General features: G+C 38.3%; 1 pseudogene; it reads right to left on the minus strand.

Annotated features, from left to right (window-relative positions):
- Positions 1-3357: 3357 nt before the first annotated feature.
- LOC107731786 (uncharacterized) overlaps positions 3358-7089 on the minus strand; it is a 20229-nt pseudogene continuing 16497 nt past the window's right edge.

A 7089-nucleotide genomic window follows, 5' to 3' on the forward strand; every position in this document is an offset into this window, starting at 1 on the left:
TAAACTATAGTATTTATTATTATTTTAAATCAGTTTTTATTTTCCGTTTTCATTTTAATTTGAAAGTTTTAGTAATTTTGTTGGGTGTTTTTGTCATTTTAGTTTTAGTCTATATAGTTTTTAGATATTTTTATGCATTTTATTTGATTTCAGTTTTATGTATTTTTTTACATCAAGTTAACTAAATTTGAAAAAAGGAAATGTTGCATTGGCATCTTTTGTTTTTATTTTAGTTCAGTTAACATTTCTTTCAAGTAACGAAAATGTTTTTTTTATGGTATTAATTTATTTTGTTTTAGTTAACTGTAATAATCCTGATATGTACTACCTTTATGATGTTTTTATGGTGCATTTTTGTCTTTGTTAAAGGTTTACAAAAACTGGTCACTTTATGCTTAGATATGGACAAGAACAGCGTGAACATTCTTCAGAACGTCTCCTTTTGTGTTACACAGAAAAAGGAAAGTTATACAGTTCTAGAGCAATGTGACCATGAGTAAATGATGACAGAAATGTTTTTTTTTAATCTGAAATTTAAAATCGGAATCTGACTTTTTGAACTCTTTTTGTATCCTCAGCTGTGGCATTCTGAGATAGCAACTTGTCAACGCTTCAAAATCCCAGAGGATGCAATTGGTCATCCAGGTATTGTTCATTGACTATTTTTATTTATGAATGTTTTGTATTTGTTCATCCTACTCATTTGACATGCTGTGTAGCAGGGAAGTTACGAGTTTATGCTCATTGTTTTGATTAATATTAATGCTGCATTTAAATCCTCAACCACTTTTTGCTTTGAGCTCAGTGTCAAAACACCAGCAGATCTACATATGACTATCTGGGCTATATTATGTGCTGCTCCTGATTCACATTTGGCTAAATTATTATAAGTAAGATCCAGATTCACCAGGAAGAATAATAAAAGTGGGACAATGTGGCTGATTCGGACCGAACGCTAGGAGCATATATTATGTTTGTACTCCTCTCAGCAGGGCTTTTGCCTACAATAATGAACTTCTAATCTGCCCATAGGGAAATATTTGTATTCCACTATCAGTTTATGAAAATATGAAATAAAAGTAAATCAAACTATTTTCAAAGTAAAATAACAGCACTGAAGGGGGTCTTGAGTTCTCATTCAAATCTCCAGCTTAACCACATTTGCTCCATTACGTCCTCTGCAGGGACACCGAATGTGACGTCTGTCCAATAGCTTTCTGAAAACATGCCGGACCACCAGCATGCTGAATTCATTTACAACTACTTTAAAACCTGCGGCTCTTCAGTATCTTCAGTATAACACAATGAGTTGGGTTGAGTTGTTTTTCCTGAAGTCATCTGAGTCTCAGCAGGGAAAGGAAGAGATATAAACAGACTGTGGAAGGACGTGCTTTCATATAAGCCATTTACTCATGCATGTCGACAAGACATTAAGAGTCGTTCAATATTATTCTCATTTAGTTTGACATAATGTCTGTGTATGGGAAGTTAATATAATAATTGTAATTATAATATATGCATATATGTGCAATTAATCAATAAAAAGTGACAGTAAAGACGTTTACACTGTTATAAAAAAATTACTGAAAATTAAGTTTTGCCATCACAGAAATAAATGATACTTTAAAAAAATGTTAAAATATAATTTTTTTTACGTTAAAGTGTAATAATACAATATTTCGCAGTAAAGTGTTTTACTGTTTTATATATATATATATAATACTTGTAAAAATATAATAATTATATATTTAAAAAAAAAAAAAAAATGTACATTTCAAAATTTAAAAAAATGGACAAATGACGTCTGTCCAATAGCTTTCTGAAAACATGCCGGACCACCAGCATGCTGAATTCATTTACAACTACTTTAAAACCTGCAGCTCTTCAGTATCTTCAGTATAACACAATGAGTTGGGTTGAGTTGTTTTTCCTGAAGTCATCTGAGTCTCAGCAGGGAAAGGAAGAGATATAAACAGACTGTGGAAGGACGTGCTTTCATATAAGCCATTTACTCATGCATGTCGACAAGACATTAAGAGTCGTTCAATATTATTCTCATTTAGTTTGACATAATGTCTGTGTATGGGAAGTTAATATAATAATTGTAATTATAATATATGCATATATGTGCAATTAATCAATAAAAAGTGACAGTAAAGACGTTTACACTGTTATAAAAAAATTACTGAAAATTAAGTTTTGCCATCACAGAAATAAATGATACTTTAAAAAAATATTAAAATATAATTTTTTTTACGTTAAAGTGTAATAATACAATATTTCGCAGTAAAGTGTTTTACTGTTTTATATATATATATAATACTTGTAAAAATATAATAATTATATATTTAAAAAAAAAAAAAAAAACTTTGCCATGACCTTCAGCTACCCATCATTCATTGCTCCTTTCTTCTGTAGCCCTGATTCATTTTTAATCTTTATCAACTGCAAGGCTTCAAGCTTGCAGCCTTCACATGCTCTATAAAGCCATCAACTCTCAGATCTCAACTCAATCTGGCTTTGACAGCTACGTTCACTAACCGTGAAGATGATGTCTCTGTGTCCTGGCTTGGCTCAACAGTGACATGGAGATCAGAAATAACAGACAGTTCCTATCATGGAGCATGCAAAATTTGAGGTGCACTCATGCAGCTAATAGCAAATTATGAGTGTTTAGACTAGAATCTAAATTACCTTTGACCTTTGCTTAAGTCAAGAAGAAATACATAGAATAAATTTGTTGTGTCCTCAGCAGTTAACATTTACAGGGGAAACATCACCGAAAACAGGATTTTTCTCTCTTTTTTAAGTAAAAATAATACAGCCATTAAATTTTACAATGCAATTGAAATTTTTGCCAATAATTAATTACATTAATGTAAGTGCTATAGAATACTATAGCGTTACACAGAAATCTTAAACAGTCTGTTTATTTCCATTGTTTATAAAAAGAGAGTGAAATGTTCATGTAATCTTAATTGTTCCTAAAATGTAAACAAAATTAGGTTTACGTTTTCTGAAAATGTACAACTGATACAAGCTGTTGTGACTAGTTGGCAGGGTGTTGCTATGTGGTTACTACATTTACATTTACATTTATTCATTTGGCAAATGCTTTTATCCACAGCGACTTAGAGTTGAGGAATACAACAAGCGATTTATTACAAGATGGAAATAAACACGAGAAGTGCCCATTATACAAGGTTTCAGTCTTTGTTCAAAATAGTAAAAGCTAGGACAGGAAGGGATAAAGGATAAAAATAGAATAGAAAAAATGAAGGCATAGATTTTTTTTTTTGAGGAGGTTGCAGTTAGATTATCACGGAAGAGATGAGTTTTCAGTTGTGAGGGATTCGACTAGTTAGGTAGGTCATTCCACCGATGGGGTACGGTGAAAAAAACCTCCTTGAGAATGATTTTGTGTCTCCCTGCGATGGGACCACGAGCCGCCGCTCATTTACCGACCGCAGGATGTAGACGCGTTGGAGAGAGTGGAGGAAGGAGAGTGCGGAGCCCATGGCTATTCTCTAGGCAAGCACCGATGTCTTGAACTTGATGCAAGCCACAACTGGAAGCCAGTGCAGAGAGATGAGCAGCGGTGTGACATGGTCTCTCTTGGGCTCATTGAAAACAAGACATGCTGCTGCATTCTGAATCATTTACAGGGGTCTGATTGCACATGTTGGAAGTCCAGCCAGAAGAGCATTGCAATAGTCCAGCCTAGAATTGACAAGAGCCTGGACAAGAAGCTGTGTTGCATGCTCTGTTAAGAAGGGCCTGATCTTCCTGATGTTGTGTAGTGCGAACCTGCATGATTGTGCAGTTTTTGCAATATGATCTTTAAAGGTCAGCTGATCATCAAGAATCACCCCAAGATTCATAGCCGAACATGATGGGATTATCGTTGATGAGCCCAGTTGGATGGTAAACTGGTGCTGTACTGATGGGGTGGCTGGGAAGATGAGAAGCTCTGTCTTTGCCAGGTTGAGCTGCAGGTGATGTTCTTTCATCCATGCTGCGATTTCCGTCAGACAGTCTGAGATCTGAGCAGGTTGGATCATCTGGTTGAAATGAGAGTTAGAGCTGCGTATCATCAGCATAGCAATGGTAGGAAAATCCATGTGCCTGAATGATGGGTCCCAGTGATGTAGTGTATGTAGAGAAGAGGAGGGGTCCAAGAACTGATCCCTGAGGAACCCCAGTGACCAGTTGATGTGATTTGGATACGTCTCCTCCCCAAGCCACCTTGATGAACCTACCTGTGAGGTAAGACTCAAACCAGTTGAGTGCAGTTCCAGTGATGCCCAGCGATGAGAGGGTGGACAGAAGGATTTGATGATTAACTGTGTCGAACGCAGCAGATAGATCCAGCAGAATGAGAACTAAGGAGATTTGGACTCGGCTCTTGCACTCTGTAGCGCTTCAGTGACTGACAGCAAGGCGGTTTCAGTTGAATGGCTACTTTTAAATCCAACTGGTTGTTCTGTGAGAGGAAGGAAGACACTTTGTTGAAAACAACGCGTTTAAGTGAGTTTGCTATGAAAGGGAGGAGAGACACAGGCCTGTAGCTTTCAATAAGTGAGGTGTCTAGTGTAGGGTTTTTTTAAGCAGTGGGGTTACCCAGGCCTGCTTGAATGCGGTGGGAAAATGCCTGAGAGAAGAGATGTGTTGTTGATGTATCTGAGTGAAGAAAGAAGTGCTGCAGGGGAAATATCTGTGAGGGAATTGGGTCTAGAGGGCAGGTGGTAGGGTGGCTGGAGAGGATAAGTTTAGAGACTTCATCTTCTGTAAGAGGAGAGAAGATGGTCAGCTGTGTGAGTGTTTGATGTGAGTTCCTGGGTGAGTGGAGCTGAGAACTGACTGCTGAAGGATGTGGTTTTGTTTGTGAAGTAATTAGCAAAATCGTCAGCAGTTACAGAGGAGGTGGTGGAGGGGGACAAAGGAGAGTTTTGAATGTTCTGAAGAGATTGCATGTGTTTGATGTGCTGTTGATCTTGTTATGGAGGAAGGTAGTTTTGGCAGCGAGAACTTTGGTGGAAAATTAAGATAGCAGTGACTGATACCAGCTGAGATCAGCTGAATCTTTTGAGCACCATTTTCCCTCCGCTGCTTAGTTCGATGCTCGCGGAGGACATCGGTTAACCAGTAGTTGGAGGGAGTAGCTCGTGCAGGTCTGGAAATAGGACAAAAAGCTGGTTACCTGATTTACGGGTACCTGTGGTGTTGAGCTGCCGAAGGTCAAAAGAGGCTAGGAGAGAGTGGAAGTCAGCAGCGAGTGGCTTCTCAAGGTGGATGTTGAAGTCACCAAAAAGTACCAGAGTGCTGCCATCCTCCAGGGAATGAGGACAGCAGCCTATCCAGTTCTTCTAGAAAGTTGCCTAGCTGACCTGGAGGGCGATAAATAGCTACAATGTGGATTTTTACAGGGAGTGTAACTGTAACGGCATGAAATTCAAAGGAAGTTCTGTTAAAGTTATAAGAGCATGTGAGGTATTTCCAGCTTTTGAAAATGAGGAGACCAGTACCCCCACCTCTCCCAACCTGACGGTGAAAGAGAAGTTGTTGGAAATAGCAGAAGGGGCTGCGGTGTCTTCAGGTTTAATCTGAGATAAAGCTGACTGAGTAGCAAAGGCTGAAATTAAGTCAGCTTTGTTGACAGCTGACTGACAATTCCAAAGGCCCATAGAAAAATAAAGGGGTGCGATAGAAAAGGTGTGGATAGGACGCAGGTTAGCATGATTGCATTGTCTCCTGCGTGTTATGTAAGAGTGTTTCCGTTGAGAGACAATAGAAATATAATGGAAGCATATGTTGAAAGTGGTGGAGAGAAGAAAGGAAAGGAGGTAGAATAATGGAAAGATATACGGTGCTTTGTCGGTGTCGGAGTCGTGCAGGTAGAGTCGCAGGTCTTTACCTCGTCAGTCTTCACACGAGGAAGGCTAAACACGAGGGCTGACACTTCCACGTCAGCGCACTGACACCACTTAAATACACAGCTTAACCCACTTGTTGTCGACACCTTTCTAATTAGCACAGCAAAGCCTATAGCACGCAAATGGCTTAAAATCAAAACTACTGCGGTACAGTTTGCCACTTTAAAGGTGGGGTAAGCAATTTTTCAAAAACGCTTTAGAAAACAGTGTCTAGTACAAAGCGACTGTTGAAAATAATTTCAAATTTGTGTCAATACGTCATGAATAGAACGCAGCAGCAGTTTTCTGTCGGGGATTTGTCGTGCCGCGCCGCATCCAGTGTAGACCATAGATATGTATGTATATCTATGGTGTAGACAGCATCACTGATTATAATGAGTTCCATAGTATTTTGTCGCGCCACTCGCGTCCGGTGTAGACACGGTGTAACATTGGTTTTGCTTTGTTTCACAGAACTAATCGTTGCCTGGGTTGCGTACGTATGTGTGGGGCGGAGCTATTAATAATAGGGGCTACCAGAAATCGCTTACCCCACCTTTAAGCGCAAATTAACAGGTAGCAAAGAGTCTTTTTGTAGATTCTAATTACAGCTAACCGCAAACAACATGCCAGAACAGACTCACAAGTAATCCACACAACTCCAGTCCATCAATTAACATCTTGTGAAGTGAAAAGCTGCATGTTTGTAAGAAACAAATCCATTATTAGGGCATTTTAAACCATTTTAAACTTCAAACTGTAATTTCTGGCCAAAATACGAGTCTACAATCTATAGTAGGCTTAGTCCATTAACTGATGCACTAGAGTCCTGTGGATTATTGTGATGTTTTATCAGCTGTTTGGACTCTCATTCTGACGGCACCCATTCATTTTAGATGATCCATTAGTGAGCAAGTGATGTAATGCTAAATTTCTCCAAATCTGTTCCCATGAGGAAACAAACTCACCTACATCTTGTATGGTCTGAGGGTGAGTACATTTTTAGCAAATATTCATTTTTGGGTGAGCTATTCTTTTAATATTTTCCACCAAGCGAAAATCATAAGTCTTCATAAAGTCATCAGTCTCCTTAAAAGCCTTAAAAGCTGATGTGTCATTCACTTCTGTAGCACAAATGATGCAAGAAGACATAAATGCCAATGTGTACAATGTGTAA

Source organism: Sinocyclocheilus rhinocerous, unplaced genomic scaffold, assembly GCF_001515625.1.
Source record: "Sinocyclocheilus rhinocerous isolate Xijiao unplaced genomic scaffold, SAMN03320098_v1.1 scaffold1721, whole genome shotgun sequence".
Taxonomy (NCBI): Eukaryota; Metazoa; Chordata; class Actinopteri; order Cypriniformes; family Cyprinidae; genus Sinocyclocheilus; species Sinocyclocheilus rhinocerous.